Source organism: Pteropus vampyrus, unplaced genomic scaffold, assembly GCF_000151845.1.
Source record: "Pteropus vampyrus isolate Shadow unplaced genomic scaffold, Pvam_2.0 Scaffold252, whole genome shotgun sequence".
In the NCBI taxonomy this organism is placed as follows: Eukaryota; Metazoa; Chordata; class Mammalia; order Chiroptera; family Pteropodidae; genus Pteropus; species Pteropus vampyrus.
In genome coordinates, this window is record NW_011889033.1 from 106557 (window position 1) to 118047 (window position 11491).

Genomic DNA, 11491 nt, shown 5'->3' on the forward strand with positions numbered 1-11491 from the left:
GAGAGGCCCGCTTTGCTTTTTCTCCCGCGTCGGGCGGAATAAGCTCTGAGATGTCTTTCCTTCCAGACGAGCCGCCACCTGGACGCTGAGTCTGACGAGACGGCGGTTGCAAGAGGTCAGTGCGGTTTGCGATCAGGAACATTCCGTGCGCTCCGACGCATCCAGGCCAGCAGGACGATCCGGTGGGCGGGCCGGGGTGGGAAAACGCTCACTGTCAAGTGCAGACCGTGAGGGAACCAAAGCCGCTTTCTCCCACCCACCTTCCCTGCTCCCTCCGCCTTCTCACTCTGTAACCTGAGGACGCGGGAGAAAAATGCTGGTCCACGAGAGCAGCGAATTCCTCAGCCCCAGAGTGTCACCTGGTAACCTAAAAACAGAAAGGCCTTCCAACGTGAGAGGCCACGAGCGTTTATTTGAGATCAGTGAGTAGCTATCTGGGAGGCACTGACTCAGGCGGAGGCCCAAACAGTGTTCCGATCAGGAGGCCAAGGCGAGGGGGCCGTGAGGACAAGGGGGAGCAGCACATGCGCAGAGGGAGGCCGTTGCTGTCGGAGCAGAAAAGCTAACATAGCGACGCTAATTCTAAACAGTGTTTTTAATTTTCAGTCCAGTGGCCACAGTATCTGCTTTCTTATTATCTCTGCAAACAGTGCTTTGGGACACAATGTTACGTTAGGCCCTGTCCGCAGGTTATTTTGCCTTGTTGTAATGTTCCGAAGATTGGAGGCCTAAGACCTGCAAGGCAGCTCCCGCTCCTTGTTAAAGGGGCTCCGCTTATTTATTGATTGATTTATGTCTACACACTCCTGGAAACTCATCCTAAGTCAACGATCCCACGTGTGGGAAAGCTCAGTGGACAGGCGTTCTTGCTGGGGCATTTACAATAGTGAAACGCTTGGGGCGGGGGGTGGGGAAAGAAATGCCAGAATCATTGATTAACCCATCTACTCAGTGAAACATTCATCGCTAAAACGATGCCGATAAGCGCCACGCGATCGCACAAAAACTATGATAGTCTAATACATTTCGAAAGGCAGGAAATGGAATGTCGTGGGTGGCTCCGTTGACGGAACTCTACACGCACATCGGGGTGTGGCCGACAACATTGAGCACAGCAGCTAGATTACTAACAGCGGCTACTTAGAAAGAGGGCAGTACGGGTGATTTTTTTTTTTTGTTCTGCTACTTTTATAATTTAAAAGGGAATTCAGATGGGGCGTGGGGATCTGGGAACAAAAGAAAACGGAAAAGGTTATTATTACGAGGCTCAGAGGCTTGTTAATTTTTAGAATAAACTTCTGGGTTGAGGCTTGACCGAGAATATTCTCTTCTAGCTCAGAAACACCTCCTGTCCCCTGAAATAGACGGTGTCCTCCAAAGGCCTTTGCACTCTGAGCCCTGGCCCTGTCCTGGGGACGAGTGGCCAGCACAGACAGCGCACCTGGAGTCTCTGCAGGTGAGAGGGCATCAGTCACCTAATTTCTTAAGTAGACGTTTTCATCGAAGGTGTAACACCCATATAGAAAAGAGGACAACTCGTAAGTGTCCAGCTCAGTGAGTTGTCACAGAGTGCTACGTGCCCGGAAAGCCAGCCCCAGGTGAAGAACCAGGAAATGACCGACATCACAAAGCCCCCTGGCTTCCCCCCCGACCTCTTTCCATTATCTATGTTTTCATCTGTGTTTTTGGTCACATCGTGTGTTCCGTGTCTGGTTATTTTTCCATTGAGAGCTAGACATCATGCGCCAAACGTGAAGACATAATTTGAGGTCCAGCTTGATGGTTCGGTGCCTTCATCCACAGAGGACTTTCTGACTTCCTGTAGCTTCCGACGGGCAGCGAGGCCAGGCACGGATGGTCGCTCACATCAGAACTGTGTCGGCCCTTACAGGGTCTGCTTTAGTTCTTGTTCGCTCTCACTCCGAGGGCACAGGCTTTCGGAGTCTTGATCAAGAGCCTGGAGTGTTTGGCAGCGTCCTTCCGCCTTGGCCCCTGTCGGCCTCGTGAGGCTGCCGAAAGCTCTACTTTTTAACCTCTCGGCGTCCAGCGTCACGCAGGCTCTGCCTTCACCTGGAGAGAATGCGCAGCCTCCGGTGCCACACGAGCCATTCTTAGCTTCTCTCTTCTTTTCGAATTTGGTCCCGCAAACCCCCCGTCCCGGAGGCTTTCGGATGGCTGAAGTAGATGTTTTGTTATATTTTGTCAAGCGTCGCTAGTTGCACTTACCGGAGGTTTGGCCCCAAATGCCTGAATCAGTGGGAGGCAGAGCAGTGCTTTGTTTTCAGAGAAAACGTATTTTACTCCTGAGATCTGGAGCCTCACAGGCCTGTGTTCACGCCCCAGCTGTAACTCGGGGTGGGGCCCGGCCTCCTTCCTTACGGTGTCCTTACACGTCTCACCTGGATGGTGAGGATGCTGCCGCCCGCTACTGACACGAGGCTCACGTCAGATGAGCAGAGCCGAGCACGTTGGGCAGCAGGCGAGGCATGGCCCGGCACGAGGAAGGGGGTCCGTAAATGACAGCTGTTGTTATTGACCTTCTTAGACTTTATTTTCTCTGACTGGTGACTTTCACTTTAAATTACTTGTCTACGGGCTTATTACCTAGTTGTAAGTACTTCCTTCCAGCTTCGCTCTTCTTCTAGGAAAATTACCTCTGACCTTTGACCTTTGACCTAGGTTATCTCAGGTCGGTAGAAGGCATTCCAGGCAAAGGGAACGACACCTGCAAAGACAGCGGGGCAGGTGCTCGTGAAGTATTGGGGGCGTTGCCAGCAATTAAGTGTCGTGGCAGCAGAAAGATATGAGGATGTAGAGAGGTGTCTCAGAGATGATAACGATGTTGTCGATAAGAATAAGAACGGGAAAGAAAACCCTCCACCCCCATTTCCTGAATGCTTCCGGGCGCCATGCTGACAGGTGCAACGAACCGGCTCATCTGGGACTCACCGTGTGCCTGCGACACGGAGCTCAGCCTCGAGCCCCCTTTCACCTCTGAGAAACGCGAGGCAGAGTGGGGGCAGCTGCTAAGCCCAGCTCACACGGCTGGGCAGTGGCAGAGCTGGGGTTCTCGCCCCGGCAGCCTGGCTGTGGAGCTGGTGCTCTGGTGATTATGTGGCCAGATCATGCGGGGCCTTCACTGGGGCGGGGGACGCTGTTCCACCTGCACCCTGGATGCTCCAGCATGGAATTCGTCGTGAGGGAAATCCCTCGAATGTCTGCTCCAGGTGACACTGGCCAGAAGCCCAGAGCAAACTTCGCGGAAGTAGTTGGAGCATAAATTAAACAGATGGGTGAACCCAAAGAATATCTTCATGTGCTTACGGCTCCAAGTGTCTCCTTGTTCTTCGACTTTCTTCAGTGTGATCACCGCAGATGTAGAATGCCACTGGGTGAAACTCTGCCTGTGTTGGACGCGAGGTCAGATCCACGGGACACTTTCGTTTCTTTGGAACGAGATGTCAGAGTGTCCGTGAAGACATTTTTGTTCCCGTGCTGTGCACGACAGGCCTGCTCGGTGAACAGCCAGAGGGAGGGGGCGGGGCCTGCAGGCTGCTTCTCCGGGCCCTGCGGGCACCATGTCCGCAGGCTGACATCGCCTTTCCGCCGGGGCCTGGCTTCCCTTTGGTCGCGTGGCCCCCAGGAGCAGGAGCGGCCTCTCCGCCCCGGGGAGAGCCAGACTGTGAGCTGTCGCTGCTCCTGGTGAAAAACGAGGTTGTTAGACAACTCCGCCAGGGGATTCGTGACCTAGAAGCCAAACGAGGTCATTTTTGAAGGGCGGTCACTAAATTTGTCACATGTCACAATTATATTGTGGTCGAGCTTAGAGAGAAAAAAGGGGGGAGGGCCTAAAAAAACACAAAAATATCCTGAAAAGGCTGGGAAAACCTTTGGCGATTGAAGAAATGTTTATCTCTCTGTCACATAAGCCCGATTGTGTCCCTCTCCCGTGGATGACCTTCCTTCGTCCCTGTGTTCGACGGCAGGCTGTCGTGGCGCACGGTGCGGGCTCAGGAGCCTTGCAGCCGGGGTTCAAAGCCCGGCCCTGCCTCTTCATCAGCCGTGTGTTCGTGCGCAAGTCCCTACACCTCTCCAAGCCTCTGTGTCTCCATCCGGGTAATGGGAGGATCGTGGAGAACAATGTCACTTCCCCCTGTGGGTCAGAGATGAAGCGAATCCGTGTGCGTAAACGGCTTAGAGCTCCATAAATGTTCACCGGCATCGGTCAAACCATGTGAAATTGCTGTCATTGTCCTACCCTTCCCCTGTGAAATCAGTGGTTTTATACCATTTTAACTAGTATTATTATTATTGCCAGAGAAAGTCCACGCTCCTTAAGTTGGCGTTTGCATTCCGCATGCGTATTAATTTGCGTGAAATGACCTTCAGTTTTTAATACCTATCAGAGCCCTGCCCCTTCCCCGAATTCCAGCTCAGGCACCACTCCCCCGGGAGGCCTCCCCACCCCCCTGCCCCAGGGTGCCGTTCCCTCCCGGGCACTCCTGCCACCTGCGTGAGCCACCCTTCCAGCTCAAGCTCTGAAGCATAATTGGACGCTTATTTGCCTGCCTCTCCCACCGGATGGTGAGCACCTCGTGGGCAGGGATTGTCCCAGGCCTGGCACCCAGCGGGGTGCTCCGTGATCATCAATTCCTTTCCTCCCCCACCCCACCTTTGCCAGCCATGTTCTGCGGATGAGCAAACCTCTGCAGTGAGCATGACAAACTGCCCACCGGTCACTGCCTCCTGGGCTCACTGGAGAAGTGGGTTCCATTCTGCTTACCTGACCGGTGAGGCACAGAGGTCTGAGCGAAGGCATAAGTAGGACTCAGATGACGGAGCGTAGGGGTCCCTTGCAGGGAAGGTGCTTGATAGGTGTGAGATGCCGGTCGTGAAGGGCCAGCACACGTATAGTAGCTGCTGGTGGAGATCTAGAAAGACTGGGGTTTTGAAATCGGGTGGGCTTGGGTTTGACTAATGAGCCAGCCGCTTTAGAGATGTGTAAATTTAGGTAAACTGTTTAGTCTTTGAAACAGGTAAGTGTTTCCTCATCTGTAACGGGGGCCTGATAACAGCCTGCTGGGGGATTCAGTGAAAGTGAATGGAATGGCACGTTTGCGAGAGCCTTGGGCAGTCCGGGTGTGAGGCTGCCATCCAGCGGACACTGACTTCCTCCTGGCGGGGTAGTCACTCCACCTTGTCACTGGGAACAAATACATTTGTAGAGGACACCTGCTGTACAGAGACGCCCACCAGCGACTGTCTTGCCGGGCGCCTGCTGGATGACGTGGGGCGAGAGCTGTCTCCTCATCTGTAACACGAGATGATGGCGGGGCCTCGCTGACCCGTAAGCGGAGCAAGTGAGCTGCTGCAGCAGGCGAGTTCGGTGCCGGGCACAGCGCGTGCTCAGTGCGGGTCAGTTAGCGTCGCCATCTCGTCCTTGGACACGGTGCGGGTCCGAGGGCCTTTCACGAACACGTGGAAGCAGAAACCACTTTGGTATGCTCTTGCCTCCAGGGTCCCCCGCCCTCGGGGCTGACGCCTGACCCTGGGATGAGCCCAGCTGCGGTCACCGTGGAACTAGGACCACCCGCTCAGTGTCTGCCAGAAGGAGGCCAGACGTCCTGTGCTGTCTTGCAAGCCGATGGCTTCCCGCCGCTCCCCGAGCTCCGGATTCCCGCAAGGATCCTGGCTTTCCACAAAGAGCTCACACGAAGCCTCCGCGGCAGTTCCCGGGTCCACACATCACCGCTGGAGTTGTGAATTTAACAGGATCTCTCACTCTCCGGGGCTGGTTCACAGACTCCATAAATATTTGAAGCGGAGCCTTCAGAGAGCGCTTTAAGAAATTGCTAGCGGTCGAAGCTCATTGAGTGGCATGTGGTTTTGCCTCTGGCTTGGGGGCTTGCGGTGTCTGTCCGGGCTGGGGAGAAAAACAGGACCGTGCCTTGCAAATTCCGAGCTGTTTGGTGTTGGCACACTGAGGGCATCAGAGGGAGAACTTAACAGCACCAAAACCCACTGAGCGATGGGCCTGGTCGCTCTCGAATGGATGTGTTCTTGTCTCTCCAAGGCCACATTTGACAATGTCTGGAGGCGGTTTTCGTTGTCACCATGGGGAAGCTGCTGCTGGCATCTCATGGGTAGAAGCCAGGGATGCTGCTCACCATCCTACAGTGCATAGGACAGTCCCCTAGAACAAAGACCTACCCAGCCCACATGGCAGTTGCGCCAGGCCGGGGAGCCTGGACTGGACCCACAGCTCCTGACATTGCCAGCCATGGAGAACTGTTTTGTTATTTTCTGACCCTGGGACCCCTCCTTCTATTTTAAAAGATTTTTGTCTACCAAAAGAAATACTTGATTTAAGTAATTATATATTTTAAATTTTAAAACATTAAAACCAATCAGAACTTTCTAATCAGTCCATTTATTCGCCGTGTTTTGACCTCAGGTAGATACCAGGAAACATGGTGTGAGGGGCGGGAGAGATGAGTCCCTGCCCGAGGGAGCTCCCGGAACAGTGGCGGACACACCCATGTAGACACATCGCCATGCGGCTCAGCCTCACGTGGACCATGAGATGAGTCACGAAGGGAGGGCCAGTTCTACGCGGCTTTGGGGAACGGGAGGTCATTCCAGAAGGAATGGCTGGCTGAGCAGGTCCCCTAGGCCCAGGGAGGGGTTCCACTCCTGGGCGAGGTGGGAGGGGTGTTACGGTCAGTGGGAACAGCATCTGCGAAGGCTCTGAGGCGTGAGCTGACCTTGGGTGTGTCACTGGAGGGGTGTGCAGAGCAGCACCCCCCTTGCCAAGCCAGCTGCGAGGGGTCACTGCCTCACCCCCGCCCAGCGCCCTTCCTTCCCCGAGACCCAGGGGTGGGGGATAGAAGAGAACACCTCCATCCCGCAGGTAAGCCACCCCGAAAGAGAGCTGAGGGGGCTTGGGCCCCGCCTCCCCACACCCTGTCCCCAGGCCTGCCGAGCAGAGACGTCATCTCTCTCTGGGGGAGGGGGCTGGTGATGGGCTTCTCCTAATGCTAACATCTCAGCACAATGCTGGAAACCAACGGTTTTGTTTTGAAGAAACCTGGGGGCCATCGAGACAGGAGAAGCAGTGTGATCGAGTGGGCATCCGCACGCCGAGCCGCTACCGTCCCGATTAGCCTGCGGGGCTGCGGGAGGGGTCACCGCGTCCATCCCGGGCCCCTCAGACTGACTCGCCTGGGCATCCGCCCACCCATTGGTCAGAGAAGCATTTCGTGTGTAACCGCCACGTGAGTGCCGGGTCCTCCGGGAGGTGCCGGGAGGCGGGAATGAGGAAGATGTCGTCTCTGTCCTCAGGGACCCGCTGGAAACCCCGTGTTCCTGTCACCACCACTCAGGGAATGCCCAGACTGGAAACAGCTGCTCTCGTCACGGTCACCACAGCCACCCTGCGGTCGCCGAGTGCGGCGCATCCCGCGGAGCTGGCTGGCAGCGGCGATTTGTGACCTCCTCTTTCGGTCCTGTCCCCTTCATTTTGGGACAGCGCCCTTGGCTTTGAGCATCTGGAATGCGATGCAGGGAGGGTGCGAACGGGGTGCAGACGGGCGAACAGCCAGCAGCATGCGGGGGCCACTTCCGGCCTCCAGGACACCCCGGCGTGTTCAGACTCTGGACGTCTCGTCTCGTCACTCGCGTGCTCCCTCCTGCCTCTGCTCGCATTCTGGGCCTCGGCGGAGAGGTGGCAGGGGAAAGCCACGTAAGGGGGCCAGGGCGGCCTTTGCGGCATAATCCAGCTGCCATCATAAATCACGTTCTGAAGCCAGAAGCCACTTTCTAACCCAAGCTGTGAATTCCCGCCTGGGGCTGGCGCTTGGGGTGGCCTCAAACGGGGCCATTGCTTTGTGCTGTGATTCCCCAGTGGCACTTTTGTAATAGCGGTTGGCAGACACCAGCATTTCCCTTGCCTCGGCCATAAACCCCAGCCCTTGGAAGAGGCCCCCATGGTAGGCCTGACGCGGCCAGGGCCCAGCCTGGTCAGATGCCCCCAGGCCGGGGAACACCAGGCCGGGGGACAGGACCTGCCTGAATAGCCAAGCAGGGTCAGGAGGGGTCATAGCACACAGGAGCTGGCTCTGAGTACCCCAGAAACATTGCTGTGGCCCGAGGCCTCGGGAGACCAGCCAGATGGGCCAGCCCAGCCACAGCGGCAGAAAACAATTTGTCAAACCGGCTGTCAACAAACAGCAATGGTGGCCCTCCCCAGGGGGAGCCTGGCCAGCTCTACAGAGCGGGAGCCCTGACCCCAGTGACGTAAACGCACCCCTGCACCCCTCAACCCCACAGCCCCCAACCACCGCACGAGGCCCCACGGCGGCTTTTAGGCAAATCGGAGGAGGGGGTTGGCTTGGCTGGTGGCCGAGCAGCAGGGGAGCTCCGTGCAGCCCTGTCTCTGCTGCCTGTTTCCTGTCCTGCCCTTCTGGGAGGCGTTTTGCGTGTGGCTGAGTATCTGCTCAGCAGACAGCCCCCTGAGCTCCTGCTGGTCACGGGGTCTCCCTGCAGGTCCCTGTCCCCTAGGCTCCCGGAGAGGCAAGTAGACCAACACTGAGTGTCGTGAGCAGAGTATGGCAGGGAGAACACAGGGTCCAGAGGCACAGAGTGGCACCTGACCAGCGAGGGGGGAGAGGGAGGGCTTCCTGGAGGAAGTGCCGGCTGAGGTGGGCCCTGCAGATGAGCAGGGGCTGGCTAGGGAGGGAGGCCCAGCAGGCGGGGGTAGGGTCGGGTAGGGAATGGGGGTGGACATGTGTGTCTCTCTGTAATCCCCCGTGGAAGGTGCCAGAAGGAAGGCACCGCCTTTTCGCGATCCCACTGTGACTCTCTCGTTCCATTTTACGTGTATTTTTAGCACAGACAAAGCATTTTCATTCTTCAAAGTTCAGAAGGCACAGAAGCCCACACAGCACGTGTCCTGCCCACCGCGCCCCAGCCCCCTCCCAGAGGCAAACGCGTGCCCGGTTTCTCACGCATCCTTCCAGAGGTGGCCTGTCTATTCTAAGTCGCACGCAGGTGCGCACCCCTACCCCATCTCGTCACCCCGATGGGAGCGTACTCCACACTCTGTCCTGTCTCCCACTTTTTTTCATTGACTCTCTCTTGGTGATCACTCCGTAGGAGACTATAAATTTCTTGTCCACTTTTTAAATAGTCACCATGTTTTCCGTTGTGTGGATTTCACCCTTCCTTTTCCGACGGGCATTTGCGTTGCTCTGGCCTTTTGCCGTTTGACTGGTCCTGACCAGAAGATGCTTGGAAGTACGTCCCTGCGCACGCGTGTGACGGCTTCTGAGGGCGAACTCCTAGAAGGGGAATTGCTGGGTCACCGCGGAGAAGCGTTCGTCATTTTGAGTCTTGGTCAGCCCCACGCCCCATGCCACATGGAGGTCATACAGTCACACTCCCACTTGCGACGCCCGGGGGTCCCTGTTGCCCCAGCCCATACCCACCCCGGATAGCGACTCGATTTAGCACTCACGGCCATGGTCCCATGGCCGGGCCCGATTTGAGGCAGTCGGCAAGACGGATGTGGAGTGGGGTGACGCGTTAGTCAACCGCATCTGCTTCTGGACGCCAACAGGGGCCCTCCGTGTGTCCGCCCCACAACCTGGAGGGGGGAGATGCGTGGGCTGAGTGACCTCAGTGCAGGGAAGCTGGGACTTGGCCACCGGGGACAGACGGCTGACAAAGCCCTGGGGAGTTTGGAGGCCAAGGAGGCGCAGGGAAGGTGGCGTCTGGGTGGCGTGTCAGCCGTGAAGGGCGTCACGGTCCTGGGAGCAGAGGTGGTGGCCTGGTGGGGACCATCGAGAAGAGACCTAGGGCTTCTGAGCTGTGCCCTACGCTGGCACTGTGCTCGGTGGCGGACACCCCCGCTCTTATTTCCTCGGGGGCGGGAGCTGGGGCACAGGAAGTGGAGGTGGGCTGGCCGGGGCCAGGGCAGAGGCGGCTGGGTGACACCCCGCACGGCGGCCGGGGACACACACCTGCTCCGTGTGGGCCCGAGCTCAGGGACCTGCCTGCACAGCCCAGCTCCACCGCCAGCTGTGGGCCTGGAGCCAAGGCACCCGAGGCTACGTTTCCTGCTTTAAAAATGTAAGTGATGTCATCATAACCTCACCCTGCCTAACCAGAGCCTTGAGGGTGTCCTATGACAAGCATCCTGCCCATGGCTCTCCTGGCCCAGGTGAGTGTCCCTCTTTTTGCCCGCCCCCTCCTGCTCGGAAGCAGGTGGCCGAGGAGCTAAGCACACACACCTGCCTGGCTTTGGCTCCCGGCTCATCTCCCCACCTCACCTGTGCCTCGGTTTTCCAATCCATAAGATGGCGGTGCCTCCTTCCCGGGGCAGCTGCGAGAGGTGAGCGAGTTTAGTGTCCTCGACGCTCCGGAGTGAGGTGCTGGAGCGCGGTGAGGGCTGTGGAAATGCTGCCTTGTTTTATCCCTCTGCAGGTGAGGTTTAAAAACCAGACTGAAAAAGCGCCACTCAGCACGAGGGCGAGGAGGAGAGGCGGCCCAGCGCTGGTGGCCCCGGCGATTCCGGGGCCGATGGAGATAAAGCGTAGGACTGAAGAGGCTTTTTGAGAAAGGCCGGTGGTGGAAGAGCTTAGAATAGGGAGACAGTGCTGCTTAGGGTGTCTGTGAGCCCTGCAGCGGGGCTGAGCGCTTCCCCCCCGTAAGTTTAATACTTGGAGTCACGGGCGTGGGGTTCCTGCCAGCTGACCCTCCCCACGAACAGCTCAGACCTGTGTGGCACCCTCCCAGGTCCTCGGTCCCTTTCCTCCACCCGCCTCGTCCCAAGAGGCCTTCCCACGGAAGCCAGGGGTTTTTTTGTCTGGGCTCTTCCGGAGGGGGTTGGGCTGGGCGGCTTCCACTTGCTAAAAGTCCCCGTTTGTTTTTTTGGGCACAACGCTCATTTCTGCTGCTTGGGCCAGTCCTTTTTGCGTCATGTGACCCGTTTAAGATGAATGAATCTAACACAGGCAGAGAGAGGGCCGTGCGCTGGTCCATCGGGGCTAAAATCCCAGCTGCGCCACCCACCAGCTGTGCGACCTTGAGCCAGCTGCTGAACCCCGCTGTGCCCCGGCTTCCTCCCTGGGAAAATAAGGCGAATATCAGGATCCACCGCACAGAGCGTGTTCCAGAAGGATTCCGTGGAGGCTTAGCTGTGCGTGGCGTCAATGCCGTTTTCAAGTACAGCTCGCCGGCGCGGCTGCACGTGGAGAGCCAGCGTCCACTGCCGTCCAGGGAAAGCGTTCTCGGAAGCCAAAGAATTCCCTTTAAGCATGGAAAGTAATTTCCCCGCTACTTCTTCCTGCCTGTGAGTGCAGGTCTGCAGGACGCAGCCCTCAGGGACCTGGCCACAACCCCTCCAATCTGCCCACCCCCTGCTCCGGCCCCAGGGTCACCGCACACGCCCTCGGGGCCCCGCCTTCCAGTACATGCCTTCCTGTCCCCCCTG